Source organism: Phalacrocorax aristotelis, chromosome 5 (genome assembly GCF_949628215.1).
Source record: "Phalacrocorax aristotelis chromosome 5, bGulAri2.1, whole genome shotgun sequence".
Classification (NCBI taxonomy): Eukaryota; Metazoa; Chordata; class Aves; order Suliformes; family Phalacrocoracidae; genus Phalacrocorax; species Phalacrocorax aristotelis.
Window position 1 is genome coordinate 13,729,046 of NC_134280.1, and position 14,011 is coordinate 13,743,056.

Here is a 14,011-nt window from a genome sequence, read left to right on the forward strand (position 1 = left end):
TCTTCCTCTCAGACCAGACTCCTTTATTGCCGAAGGTGCTGTTCAAACACATCCTGTTTTCCAGAGTTCACAATCTAATGGACAGTGTCTTGAAGTGTCCCACTCCAGGCAGCCACAATCTGCACCCTGTTGGGCAGGTGCACCCTCTTGGCGAGGGACCACCCCAGGGCGCTGCTGGAGCGCAGGCAGTGGGGAGGGCCGTTCTGTGCGTCAGGCTGCTGCCTGGCACCACTAATCCAGGCACATCCTACCCTGGCCAAGGCCAGCAGCTGTCAGAGCAAGCTGAGGAAATGGGTAACTGCATGAGTGAGAATTGCTAAAGTGAAACATTTTCTCCCATGCAGGGTGCAGCAAGGCCTCTTATCACTTCTCCCACCCAGCATTAATTAGGCATATGGCAGGGACAGAGATGCTGGCTGTCCTGGGAGGCTTGGGCTAGTTACACACCTGGATGTCTGTGACCTGTAACTGCGTGGATCCCCTCTGTAGGGAAAGGATAAGCTATAGACAGGCCTCTACAAAAGCCTTGGCCCTGATCAGGGAATAAAATGCTGATTTACAATTGTCTTCAAATGTGGTACGAAGAAAGAAGGCAGGATTGTGAGGCTGAATGCTGCAGGGCTTTGAGATGGTGAGGTGGGTGTTGACAGTGAGCCGCGGGCGCTGGAGTTGCCTCCTTTCCACGGCCGTGTGTTTTACCCAGCGCTTGACCCATCACATGGAGTCTAGGGCCTGGACTGGATTTGAAACTTGTTTTAAAGAACAGGAAGGAGAAAAACAAATGAAACTGTCTTTTAGTATAGTGATTTTGGAAAGCCCTGGGTTTTACTGTGGGTTTTTCCAGTGTTGGCTGAGAGGAGGGCTTGGTGAGCAGGTACAGACCTGGAAACCAGGCTGCTGGCTCTGTAGTGTGGCATTGCTGCCAGTGCAATGCAAGTTTCCTGTAAGTGCTTGCACAAACACCCCGTTTGCCTGTGTTTTGGCCTCTTTAAAACAAGTAGGGAAGTAGAGTCACTTCTGTCAGGGTTGCTTTGCAAGGCTGAAGCTGTTGCACCATTTTGAGGGTGAAGGCAGTACCTTGCCTCTGTGTAGCTTGCTGGGCGTGCTCAGAGATCCTGTTTCTTGCCAGCACACCCTGCAGAAGGCAGTTGTGTGGTGGGGAGCGAGCAGGGGTCTGTGCCGGTTGCGCAGCAGCAGCACAGCTGCTTTGTAGTCTGCAGGATTTTTATTTCTGTTGATGCGAGAGCTGGAAGGGACCCGGTATGACTTTCAGGTGCTGGGCTGCATTTGCAGGTCTGCCTGTTAGAAGGGCTGGGTTAATCTGCCCAGAGGCAATGGGCAGAGGAAATGTAACACAAATCTATTAGGCTTTTCCCGCAGCTATCCCACACAAAGGCATGATGTTTGTGGATTATTAGCTGGGCAACGCTTAGAGTGCATGCTGTTGAACTGTATCCTGAAAGACAGACTCCAGGTTTGGAGCTGCCAGGGCTTTGTGACTGGGCTGGCAGGAGCTATGCGAGTGCAAAGGACCAGTTTCAGAGGCAGCATGGTTTCTCCTAAGGCAAACCTGTCTGTTGATGAACTGTCAGTGCAGCTCATCAGATGAATCACAGCCCAAGCTTTTATCCTGAGAACGACTAGCTCAGCTTTTTTTCCCCCATCAGCTCATAACTCTATAAGATGAAATCCTGCCGTGTTAATACCCAGTATGGATTCAGTCAGTTGGTTGTTAAGAATCATTTGGTGATTTGGACAATCGGTTTCTGAGTGGGCTGCCGGTATGTGTTTGCTGTGTTGCTGTTCAACGTCAGCCTTCCCCTTGCACTTTGTAAGAGCTTCCATTAATTTCAGTAGAAATCTGCATTTGGGGTGAAGGGTGACCTAATCTTTAAAAAGGATCTTAATCCACTTAGCCTCTCTTGCAAAGCTCAGCATTTTTTCCTTGTCAGGAGCAGACTGCATTCCTAACCTTGATGTGTCGCTTTCCAGTTGGCTTAATATTTGGGTGAGGATAAAAAGGAAATGTTTTTCAAAGATTAAAAGAGTCCATGCTGCTAAGGTATGTGCTTGTGTGATGTGCAAGCATAAAAAAAACAGAGATAAGAGCATAATTATACGTGTTTGGGTGGTGGAAAAAAGATAAAATAACCCCAGCAGATGACCCTAGAGAACAAGCACAGGAAGAGGCAAGCTCATTTGGAAGAGTGTAAATGGGGAATTATGAGGGAAGAGGAAATGGGGCTGAAATGTTGTTTAATGTAAATTGAAGTGCAAGACTGTTAGGGCTCCTGTTAGTTTGTCCTGTAAATGTCTCTTCCCAAAGGCCTGAGGGCAGCCAGGAAAAATACGGTCTCTAATGCAAATATGAGACCTGGTGCCTGTGCCTTTTTAAGACTAGAGACCTTCTAGGCTACTGCATTAAATCTAGCTCTGGTCAGAAAGGATGGAAAGCTGTTGCCAGTAACCTGTATTCAGTTTTGGGGTCTTTTGGCTCAGACTCCAGGCACAAAACAAAGAACTCCACAATTAACACTAATGGGTACCTTCCTTGATGTTTTGGCCAGTGAGATTGAACCATACCCACCCTCGCTGGAGGCGAGGTCAGTGACTCCAGGTCAGAGGAAGAGGCCTGTGGGGATGTCGCATGGCTCACAGGACCTTCATGCCAACGGGGAATCTCAAATCAATCCCCATTGATGCTGCATGAGGGTTACCTGCTTTGCAGGTGATATTTCTCCCTGGGTGGCCAAATTTCTGCAAGGAGCAATCACGCGCAGATGTGCCCATGTGGACACAATGAGCCTTGAAGCCATTTGCTCACTTCCCTTTGATCAGAACCTCCTGCTCTCACGTTTTCTTTTCTGTTTGGTGACCGAAGCGAAGCTTCATGTGCCTTCACGTGGGAGTTAAGTGGGTCAGCAGGCTGCTTTGTTTGTGGCAGCTCTCACGTGGAAAAAGCCCGATGCAAAACGCTGAGGCTTGGCAGGAAAGTGCCAATTAAAGATAGCAGTGCAGGAGCATATTGTCTGAGCTGAAAGTGCTCGAATCTGGGGCTGTGACAACTGGCGTGCAAAGGAAAGAACGAGGAATTATTAAACTTAATGTTGATCCAAAGTAGCCAGTGCTTTCCCTGTTTCAAGTGTTTGTTCTCACGTGGTATGGGCGAGGAGTTTGTTCCATGTTTCATGGGTAGGGGGTAGAGGAGGTGAGTCATGCAGGGAGCCCATGCCAGAGCGGGATCAGCGGCACTCGGAAGCTGGGCACTTGGGCTTTGCCTCGTGTTGGCTGATGCCATTTACCTTTGCGCAAGGAGCAATCCAACTTTCTCCTTAGCACTGCACAAGTCTCCTCAGGTGGTGTGTGCGGGAGGTGTAAGCGGCAGGAGATGGCAAAGGGAGAGATGCAGTGTTACGTCGGCCCAGGTGAAGTTCTCCCCCTTAGCCGTGCAGGCAGTCAGGTAGGGACAGCCATGAGTCTGCGTGGCAGTGTGATCAACTCTAGGGAGGCAACCCAGGGACAGCCAGGCTTTGATGCTGCTGTCCTCTGCCATCATGGGCAACTACATTGTCATACTGTCATTCATAAATGAATACGTCACCTTGGAGCACTAGGCCCTCAGATTCCTGAGCAGATGATGTACAAAAGGGCCCCGGATGAAAGGTGAAGAGCAGGCCACTTGGGTATAGTCAGTGTTTCTACTGAAATAGAGCCTCTCCCTCCCAATCCATCCCTCTGCTTCCCACTAGTTCTATTTTATTGATGTGTTTTTGTTTGAAAGAGCAGTTCCTTTATTTTAAAAAAGCTTTCTGGCTTTATTTTGCCTGCCCTTACAGCTTTCTGTGCCCTCACTGCAGGTGTCCCTAAGCTGATCTCCTGTTTCATCTTGCAAATGGACTGTGCTTTGTTTTGCACGTGTATAGGCTCGCACCACCTACTCACCACGAACCAGACCTTTCTCAACAAGTGGGGAACAGTGTACTTTGCAGGTGGGCTGACTGGAAAGAGATGTGCTGCTTCACTGGGAACAGTATTCTCTCAGGAGACGGTGTTCCTACCTTTCTGCTGCACTAGTCCTGCCTGTGCTGGAGAGCCATGTGTGAGGTAGGTAAGTAAATGCTGATATTTCAGAAACAAGAGCTTAGTAAGAAATACCTTCATTTAGGTATGTTTTTTATAAGCCAAATGCCTGCTGTTAAACCACCGGTTGTGAAGTCCTTGTCAGGCACTTGGCGTGTGGTGGTGATGGCGGCTTCTCCAGTAGTTACTGCTGTGTCCTTCGTTTAGAGAGTCCTTTCTGCACCCCAGGATGAATCCCCCAGGACTGGTTAGAAATAGCATGGTCATTACCTAACAGTAACTTTGGAGAAGCTGAGTTACCTGTGCAGATTGGATTCCATCTGGAAACTTAGATCTGGTTGCCCTTGGGGCATGCCAGCATGCCATTGCAATGGGTTTCCAGTGTGAGCTGACGCAGGGGTCTGTCATAGGTGGTGCCAGAACTGATGCAGATTGATGTCCCTGTGAAAGCTGATGGACTGCGCAGCGTAATCGAGAGCCTCCTCTGAGCAGAATTAAAGAACGCTGAGATGCTGTGAGTCTCAAAGAAAGCTAAGGGAAAAAAAAAATCCATGAAGGAACAGTGTTCTACTAGAGAAAGCAGGATGAAGGGTGCGATTTAGTGTGTATTATAGTACAATACTATATGCAGCAGCGATCAATTTTAAGAAACCTAAAGAGCAAGAATTGGAACAGTGCCTTCACTGCCTACTTTTTTAAAAGTTTGAAGAGAATCTGCAGGTTACAATGTATTGTACAACTTATGTTTCTAATGAAAATGAGACTTACATGATCAGTCTGTCTGTCTGCACCTATTCAGCTGTCAGGCTGGCCCCCTCCTTTTTTCCTTCTCAGTATTTGGGGCGGAGGAAAGGATCTCAAGTTTCATCAGAACTGGAGGAGAGAAATAATCATTGCCAGCCCCATGGAAAGGCAGGAGGGAGGTCAGGCATGGTGCGGTTCCTGTGTACAGCCCCCGACTAACAGCTCCTCGTGCTGACGGTGTCTCCTTAGAGAAGCGTCACAGGGCACACAAAGGAAGGTAGGGCTGCTGAGACAGCCGTGGGGATTAGAGGGACAAACAACACAGATCGGTAGGAACCAGGCATCATTAGTGCTGCTGCTCATGGAACAATTTGGTTATCTTAAAAATGTAGGATTAAACTGTTCTAAAAATTCTCTGCAGGGAGCCAAGGAAATGGTCACGTAAGAACAGAAAAAAACAAAATTTCAGAGCCGATTAAATGACAGATAAATTTATTTCTGTGCAGAGACTCTACCTGTTCTGTAATAAAGAAGAAAACACATAAAGACTCTGTCTGCAGTCTACCTGTTAATTTCACAGTGAGGAAGCTTCAAAGTTTCATGCAGTTGTCACCTGAAGTCTTGCAGCAAAAGAGAAAAGAAAAATTAGATTTTCTGTGCAACTTTTATGTAGGAGGGGAAAAAAAAATTACTTCAAAACCAAGTCAGCTGCATCTCTCAGCATTTCTTTATGAAGCTTTAGACTGCCAAACACTGACCCTAAAATTTCTAGAAGAATGTATGAAGAAAAGGCCAAACACCCAATTATATCAGAGGGCAGTATTGAAAGATTTCCAAGGCAAATGCCTCTTTATTATAACACTGAAGAGAATGAATTCACAGCAAATGTGTGATATACAAATACTGATTTTTTTACTAAAGCTAGATGAAATATTGCTTTTCATAATTCAGTTAACTTAGAACTATTTGATCAATTTTTATCTCATTTTCTTGCTCAAAATGGAATGTGATGGTGTTTTAGGTAGCAGCGAGGGAACTATCTAAAGTCTCCAAGAAAACTTTGCCTATAGTTCTAACAGATCGGCTGAACTGGAGTGATCGGTGCTCTAATAATGTACCGACAATCCTACCCTGTCACCAGCTGCTGTTAGGAGACTGCAAAATGTGAGAAGGGCAAATGACTGGAGCCCTGGCTGGAGAGCTGCCCAGCTAGGGAGAGTGCTCAGCACAGGGCTGGCCCTTCTCTGAGCACACATGGATAGCAATGCGGGGACTGGGAAGCCACGGGAGGCGAAGCAGAGCTGCTGTGCCTCTGCTGTGGGCAGTACTTATAGCCAGCAAGGGCTCCCAGGAGATTAGCTACTGCCTGGGGCATTAGCTACTGCCTGGGGTGTGAGAACCAAGGTAATTTCTAAAGCTGGTTTGTAATCGCCTGCTTTCAGTTTACACGGAGCTGGCATCCTTTTAAGCACTAATATCTCCAGCTTTCTCTTGACATCTGTGCAGCCTGTTCTGCTTTTTATGTTCGACCTACACCGATTCCTTCATGCAAATCTGCAGCTGTGTATTGCTCTGGAACCCGATGTTGGGAAAGAACAAATCAGCAAACTTAGCATTACTTGGAGGGGGCTTGCCAAAAGCCACTCCTGTGATAAAACCGTGAGCCACAAAGTAGGGCATTATTATTCAAGAAGTTATGACTGAAAAGGAACCATTTCTTCCACATACAGTTCTTGCATATGAACTGTTTTGATGGCTCAGGCTACATACTTGTTGGAAACTGCAATGTTACACCATGTTATGGAGGTCAGCTGCTTTCTGCAGTGCAGAGGGTGAGGACGGCTGGGGGTGTTTAAGGTGAAATGAAGGTTCCCAACAACCAGCAAGAGCAAAGCAGTGGCAATCCTGGGGAAGATGGTCAAACACGTCTTGGTGAAGAGCCCGTGCACAGGGTCTTTGTTTCCTATTTTCACCTCGGTCGTATAGTAGAAGTGCTGCAACTCTCTCCTAAATGGAATAAGAATGGTTGCTTTTAAATGCAGCTTTTTAACTACGACTGCACAAAGCCCTGTTTCCCTCGATAGGGAATCGTTGAAGGGGAAGGGCTGCGCACTGGCACGGGGCGTCAGGCCTCTCTCCGCACGGCAGCACCCAGGCACCGCGATTCCTCTCGGAACCCTCCCGCCTCTCCCAAGCCGGGCCCGCCAGCCCGCAGCGCTGCGCTCCCCGGCGGGGGCCGCTTCTGAGCCCGCCCCAGACCGGGCACAACGTCAGGCTGTCCCCACACAGCCGGCGGCCCCGTCAGTCAGACCCGGCGGCTCCCGCCGTCGCCATGACGACCGAGCCCGCCCGTACCGGAGGCGGGGCGGTGGCGCCCTTGCGCATGCGCACGGCGCACACTGACATCACCGCCGCCCTGCCGGGGGGAGCTTTCCCCCCACCTACCATAGAGAACGGCCACAGGCGCGTTTTCTCTAGCCGTCGCTGCGGACGCTCTATGGTACATGGTGGTACTGTGTTGGGAGGGTGTGTGCCTGCGCACCCATGGGCGCATGCGCGCTGTCGGCCCGGGAGCGTTCTAGAGGCGCGGGGCGGTGAGGCGCCGGCGCGGAGGGCGTGCGGCTGGCGCATGCGCGCTGGCTCCCATTCTTCCCGTGGCAGCGGGGCGGGCGCAGCCATGCAGCGCAGCGGGCGCCGCCGCCGGCACTGAGCGCCCTACGGACCCCGCCCCGCCGCCGCCTCCCGCCGCGCCGCGACCCACGGGTGAGGGCCGGCACCGTGCTGCGCCGCGCCCGGTGGGGAGGGCTGGGCCGGCGGGCGGGGGAGGCGAATCGCGGCCGGGGGCTTTGTGTGGTGGTGCCGCCGCGGGGTGACGGTGGGAGCGCGCCGTGAGGGGAGCGGGGCGGGGCCGGAGCGCAGACCGCGGGTGGCCCGGCGGTGCGGGTGGTTGGCGGGAGGGGAGGGCGGTCCGGCGGTGCAACGGGTGCGGGGGTGCCGGGGCCTAACGGCTGGCGCGGGGGCGCACCGCCGCCTTCCCGTCCCGGGGCCGCCGGCAGCCCGCGGGGGTCAGCGGGCCGTGGGGGCGGTCGGGCGGCCGGCTTCCTCCGGGGCGGCGGCGGGAGCCCGGGGGCCGGCCCTGCGGCGGGGGAGGTGGTGGTGTCGGGCAGAGGCCTTGCGCCGGGGTCTCCGGCTGTACGGGCGCTTGCCCGGCGGAGCGCGGCCGTGCGGAGCTGCGGGAGCGTCTTGGGGCTGCCCTGTTCTTAAAACCGCCTTGTGATTTGGGTGGATGTGGCTCTTGTGTTTGGCCCTTTCGTGCACGTGTCGCGCTTTACTTATTTTATTTCCATCAAAATCTTTAACGCCAATTGGATGCCGACTGGAAGTTTGTGTCTGTACAAAGAGCTGGTTTAATCGTTAGACACGTCCTGCAAAAATGCTTCAGAGAGATGATGGCTCCGAGTACATAAAACGTGGTTATTTGTCAGTGTGTTTATACAGGCTTGCGTGGGCTACGCCTAAGGTATTTTCAATGTCTGTGTCCTCAGACACCTGTGAGGAAGGGAAAAGCTCTCCTCCACCCTTCTGCACAGCTTCTTGAGAAAGGTGGGAAACTGAGGCAGGGTGACAAGCTCAGGGCTGTTTGGGAAGCCTGTGGTGGAGTAGAGTGGAGACTTCCCAGGTGTGAGGGTTGTTCTGACCAGTAGATCTCTCTGTCCCTTGCAGACTTATTTCATAAATCAGCGTTTAGTGAAGGAGACAAAGGTTAATCAAAGAAGCATGTGCTGAGCCAGTGTTGGTAGGGCAGAGATGTGGTCCTCACCCCAGCACTTGTGCCAGCGTCTCTGGCAAATACATTGGAGTCCATTTTGCTGCTCAGTACTGCAGACTGATTCTCTGCATCTTTTGAGCAGTTGCATCTCCGTCGCATACTCCTCTTGATGCCACCTAGGTGCTGTTGAAGACAAAGTATTGTCGCTTGATACCTGATGATGCAAATCCACCATTTAGATCAGTAGTTCCCAAATTAGATCTTGCAGAGGCATTAGAAGTGGAAGTGTTTGCTTCTTTGTGGGATTCTGAACTGTATTTAAAAGAGGTTTGCAACTGGAGAGGAGGCTGTAGCTGGATATGTTTGAGAACTTCCAATAGTGGTGAGCTTTCGCTAGAGCAAAGGACTGCACCAAGCGCAGGATGGAACTGCAGTATTGTCATATTCAGGGTCTTCCTTATCATGGCAGTGTAGCTCATTGGGGAACAGGCCTTTGTGCTGCAGTCCTGGGCTTGATGAAGTCCAGTTTTTGCTTCTCTTCTCTATTGGACCCTGTCAGTTAGTGGGACTGAAACCTGGAAGTTATGAGAGAGACAGAGTAATGACTGACTGTCGCCTGTGAGTGATCCTCTCTGTATTCCGTAGTCACACTTGTTTCATTTTTTTAAAAATTCCTGCCAATGTAAATGGATTTTTTTTTCATACTGATGCCTGCAACATTCTTGTTAAATCCTTGAAATTGATCAGGCAGCTTCAAAAGCTTCTGTTTCAAGAAGAAAAATGCCATGAAGTTGAACACTTTGGCCTTGCTTTGCTTGGCTGATAATGTACAGTGCTAAAAGTGAGATGGCAGTATGCTTGTGAGATGAAAATGTTTCTCTAGGTCATGTGACATTCCCTAGAGGGACTACTACAGACAGTACCTACGATCCAATCAGCTAGTCATCCAGTCATCTTTGAAGTTCTGTAGGAATCTTAAATCTGAGTTACAGCTTCAGTGTTATGAAAACCAGGTATTTAAACAGCAAAACTCAAACTGAAATGATTTGTATGTTTCTCCCATGTGTTAGTTAATCCTTTGCTACCCATCAGGTAGTTTGGTCAGGACTGTTGGTTGTTAGAGGACAAGACCTGACAGCAAACCTGACTACTTCTGCAATGTGTTACAACACAAGGAGCTAGATCTTGCCCTCAACAGCCTTTGTGTTGGGGCAGGTCATACTGTATTATAAGAAGTGAAAGAGGCTGGATGTGAAATGTTCAGATGGATAAAGTAATGACCTCCCCATTTCAACATACAGGCAGATTTTTGAGAGAGTAATGTGGCTTTGAAGCTTGTGGACTGCCATTATGGATAGCCTTCTGGCCTCAGATGACTTTGGATCCAGTTCATGTGTCACCCTGAGCCTCTCATTATCTCAGGCCTTGCCTGGACGAGGGCTGGAAATCTCAGCGTGCCTCTGGATCGGGCTTGCTCCTGTTAACGCCTCCTCAGCTGGAAGTTGTAATTGAAGCTTCTTCCTCCTGGATTCTGACAGCCCACCTTCAAACAGTGCTTGCCAGTGCATTAAAAAAAAATGCTGGCAAGTATATAAAGGTGTCTCAGCTGAGCAAATAAAATGGACTGTTTTTGTCTATTAAATTTTGTAGTAAATTGAAAGCAGTCTGACTGTGAGGAACGGGGTTCACTTCTTTCCTTGATGAAGGGTTGACGTTTGTGGCAGTCTTGTGCAGAACAGCCTTATCTTTACCTCACTGTTTAATGGTGTATGCTTCATGTTGCTCTTTACTGAGTTTCTTCATTTTCATCAACCTATGCAGGGTTGAAGTTTGTATTGCATGTTTCTTTAGAGCTCAACCAGTGCTTTGGATGCTGTCTATTGGACCAACCTGTTATCAGCCCTCGAAGCTATCTGAAAGCCTGATGTGAGCTAGTTAAGAGCTCTGCACAGCAGGGTGCTAGAGAGCTGAACACAGGCAAGTTCCTTGGCATTCTGTGCTGCACTAGTGTCTGGCTCTGTCATAAAGATGAGAGATGACTTTCTCCTCCCTCTTGGCAGCACCAGCACTCATGCCCAGATTAAAAAAAAAAAAACCCACACAAAAAACCACAAACCAAAAAAACCCCACCAAACCCAAATGAATTGGATGGAGTTGTAACTGTTCAAGTTATAGGAGGGCAACAAATGGGTTTTGTGGTCTGGGGGGCTTCAAGTGCTCTCCAAGAGATTTGATCTCAAGTCATGGTTAGTGTTTGTCTGATTTCCTTTTTGTCACTTAAATGTTTTGTCACTTTATCTGCATGTTTAGCTCTGCAAGGAGGGAGATGTCCATTCTGCATCTAGAAACAGTACACCAAGTAGGAGCAGTAAAATTGTTAGAAAAGTGTCATCATCACTGATTTATCAGAAGTGGGTGGGCAGATTTAAGAATCTCTAATTTGTTTCCCCTGCCAGCAAAATAATAGGCTAAACAGCCTAACCAGGCCAGGCCGGGCCCGCTGCAGTGTTTCTGTGTTTCAGGTCTAAGCTGGGCCCTCTCTTTACATTTTGCTTGTAGATGCTTTAGATTCTAAGACGTTTCCAAAAGCCAAATTCAACGAACAGTGATTTGCTGAGGCAAAGATCTGGTCAAAACGGAGTCAGATTCTGACCTGTGTTTCAAGGTGATGCTGAGCAGCAAAGGGGGATCGCAGGTATGTGTCTCCACCTGTTACATTGCACGTGGTTTCTTAGCCTAGCAGTCTCTTAACTGCCACTAGAGTTCAGCCCAACTTATGGTATTGTCAAACAAAACCCCTTTCTGCTCCTCGTTGTCCTGTGCTCCCTCAGCCCACTATTGTATAAATCTAAGTGTCGTGGTGGCTTTCTGCAATCCCTTGCTGCCTGTGTTGGGGGATTTCTTCAGCCATCCACTTATGTGCGGTTGCAAATGCCAGGCTGAATAGAATCTGCTTATGCCTGAGCACAGAGGGTAACCCTCCTTCCCCTCCCTGGAGCTGAACTGGTCCTAGGTGCTGGTTAGGTGCTTTCTGCTGTCCCGTCAGCAGTTGAACTCCAGCTGCTGCTGGGAGTTCTCCTGTCCTTGGCCAACAGGTTTCCATAAGGGCTGGCAGCTCTGAAGGACAGGGGTAGGCAAAGAGCCTGTTTTGTCATGCAGACAAGTTTGTGTTGAGAGTTATGGGGAAGAGGTGGACTTCAGCTGGGAGGCCCGAAGAGAGACCAAGAAAATACTTTTTCCAGAACTGTCGCCTTACAAACTGCTGCTGTTGCATCCCATAGCAGTCTCTTCTAGGCTCCTTCCCAAGCTCCTGCCTGGTTCTGTTTTGGGTGTCTGGTGGGTTTTCATATTGGCAACATCTTGGCATGACTTGTCACAAGTATGCATGTAAGTAATTGTCTTAGAATTGGAGGTGCTTTAGTCTGTGTCTGTAGTGTCTGCTTACCTGCTTGAGTTTCTTCTGTGAATGAACTTATCTGAGGTGTAGACTGCATGGAGTGTTTTTTTCCCTTTACTCCCACATCACACACATTTTGTTAAGATTTTTTTAAAATCACATGTGTATGTTAGACCACGATGTGGGGTGCAGAGGGAAGAAATCTTACTGAAAGGTGCTTAATTGGACACTCAGTGTCCCTTGAGACCTTGTACCCGAGGTATGATCTTGTATATTAATTTTCCTTTCCAGTCTGTCATTTTACTACTAGCACTTGCCTCTCAAGTACTTGCTTCCAGGGTAGTTCTGACTTGTACAGAAAAACGTACCTATTTCTACTGTGTCACTAACCAGTTGTACATCTATAGGGATAACAAGGTCCTGGAGGATTTGTTGAGATGGAATTTATATAAAATCCACTGATCTCTGTAAAACTAGATTATCCTGATCTTGTACCAGCATGTGGTGGTATGGGCTTTTTTTCCCCAAGGTGTTATCTTGCTGTCAGTTCCCACTGCCACTGGAGACTTGCTTTGCAGTGGCTCTGGAAAAGGCACTGAATTTCTAGCCTATTTCTGCCTGTAAAATAGGAGGGTTTTGGAATTCTCCCACCTTTTTCTTCAGCTGATGTACATTAAGAGTTGCTTTCCATCTCCAGGACTGGCTAAAGTAGTGAACTTAGCCTAAGGGACTTCATCTATTGCAATACAAAGAGATTATGAGGTTCAGATGTGTGCTGTGAAGCTACTTGTCCTGCTATAGCGATCTGGCAAGTGATGAGCCACCCTGCTCTAGTTCTCAGTAGTGTTCTGCTTCCAAATCTTGCTAAGTGTTTTACCCATGTGAGGCTACAGATGAAAGTCTCCTCTTTTCCTTTTCTTCCCATATTTTTACAGGTGATCCAATATTACTGCTGAATTATGGAGGAGAGGGTTAGGATGTGAAGGCTTTGTCCTGTGCTCATAGTTGCAGTAGGAAGGGGGCTGGACACCACCTCCATTCTTCTGGGATGCATCATCACAGCCCCTTGGGGCACCTTGTGCACCCTTGGCTCTGACACCTTGCAGAGCAGAGCTGAAAGTTGGAGAGAGCCAGTGCTGTATGGTTTGCTGGCCACGGTCCCACAGGTGTCAGCTGGAGTCTGCAGACTCTAAGGTAAGGTTAGATCTCCAGAATGAGGGAGAGAAAGGATAATTTTGTACATACAAACCCAAAACTTAGGTACTATCCACAAGGTAAAGTGTCATGAGGATAGGCTTCCCCAGTGCCAGTCCAGCAGGTCCCTGATAAACTGCTTGTAGTGTGATACCTCGGAACCACAAACTGAGGTGCCTACGAGAGGGAGGCACACTGAGCAGCTCCTGACTCTAAAAGATTTTGATCTGCATCTCAGCACTCACACTGTTAAAAGGGAAGGAGACCTTGAAAGATCATTTTAGACTTGTCCTTAGTCTCAGACAAAGTTAAAACCAAACTAATTTCAGAGAGGGGTTGTATTAGGAAAACAAAGGATGTTAAAACTCATCTAATCTACCCTACTCTTGAAGGGTTACTCCCACTCTGCGAAGTGGTTCCATTAGTGTAGAGTATTGGGGTCACATTGAGGTGACCCACAAGTGGTCTTGATTTTGCTGCAGCTTCATTACTGGAGATTTTTTGAAGATTGATGCATTGCTGAAATAGGGATCTCTGTATGAGGTGTTCAGTTACCAGGGCAGCAATGAAAACCTTTAGTGGAGGCATTAAGAATTCCTGTTATCTGAAGCTTATCTCTCATCTTACCCAAAGCAGGGTAATGGAACTTTCACAGCTAGCATCTGTCCTAGAAGGATTGTGTGGGGGCTAGAAGGCCTTTGCTTAAGTTCTGGAAATCTTTCAGCCATCTTCATTCTAGAAATCTGCCTCAGTTTTCCTCATGGCAGTAAAGTTGTGCCCTGGTGTGGATAGGTTACTGTCTGTACTTTAAACACGAACCGTTAATA

At 48.6% G+C, this 14,011-nt stretch overlaps 1 protein-coding gene across 1 annotated transcript in view; it reads left to right on the forward strand.

Moving 5' to 3' along the window:
• Positions 1-7,447: 7,447 nt before the first annotated feature.
• Positions 7,448-14,011, forward strand: part of CLASP1 (cytoplasmic linker associated protein 1) — a 188,866-nt gene continuing 182,302 nt past the window's right edge. The window contains exon 1 of the mRNA XM_075093052.1: positions 7,448-7,587. The gene's annotated coding sequence lies outside the window, so the exon portion shown is untranslated. The remainder of the gene's footprint in view (positions 7,588-14,011) is intronic.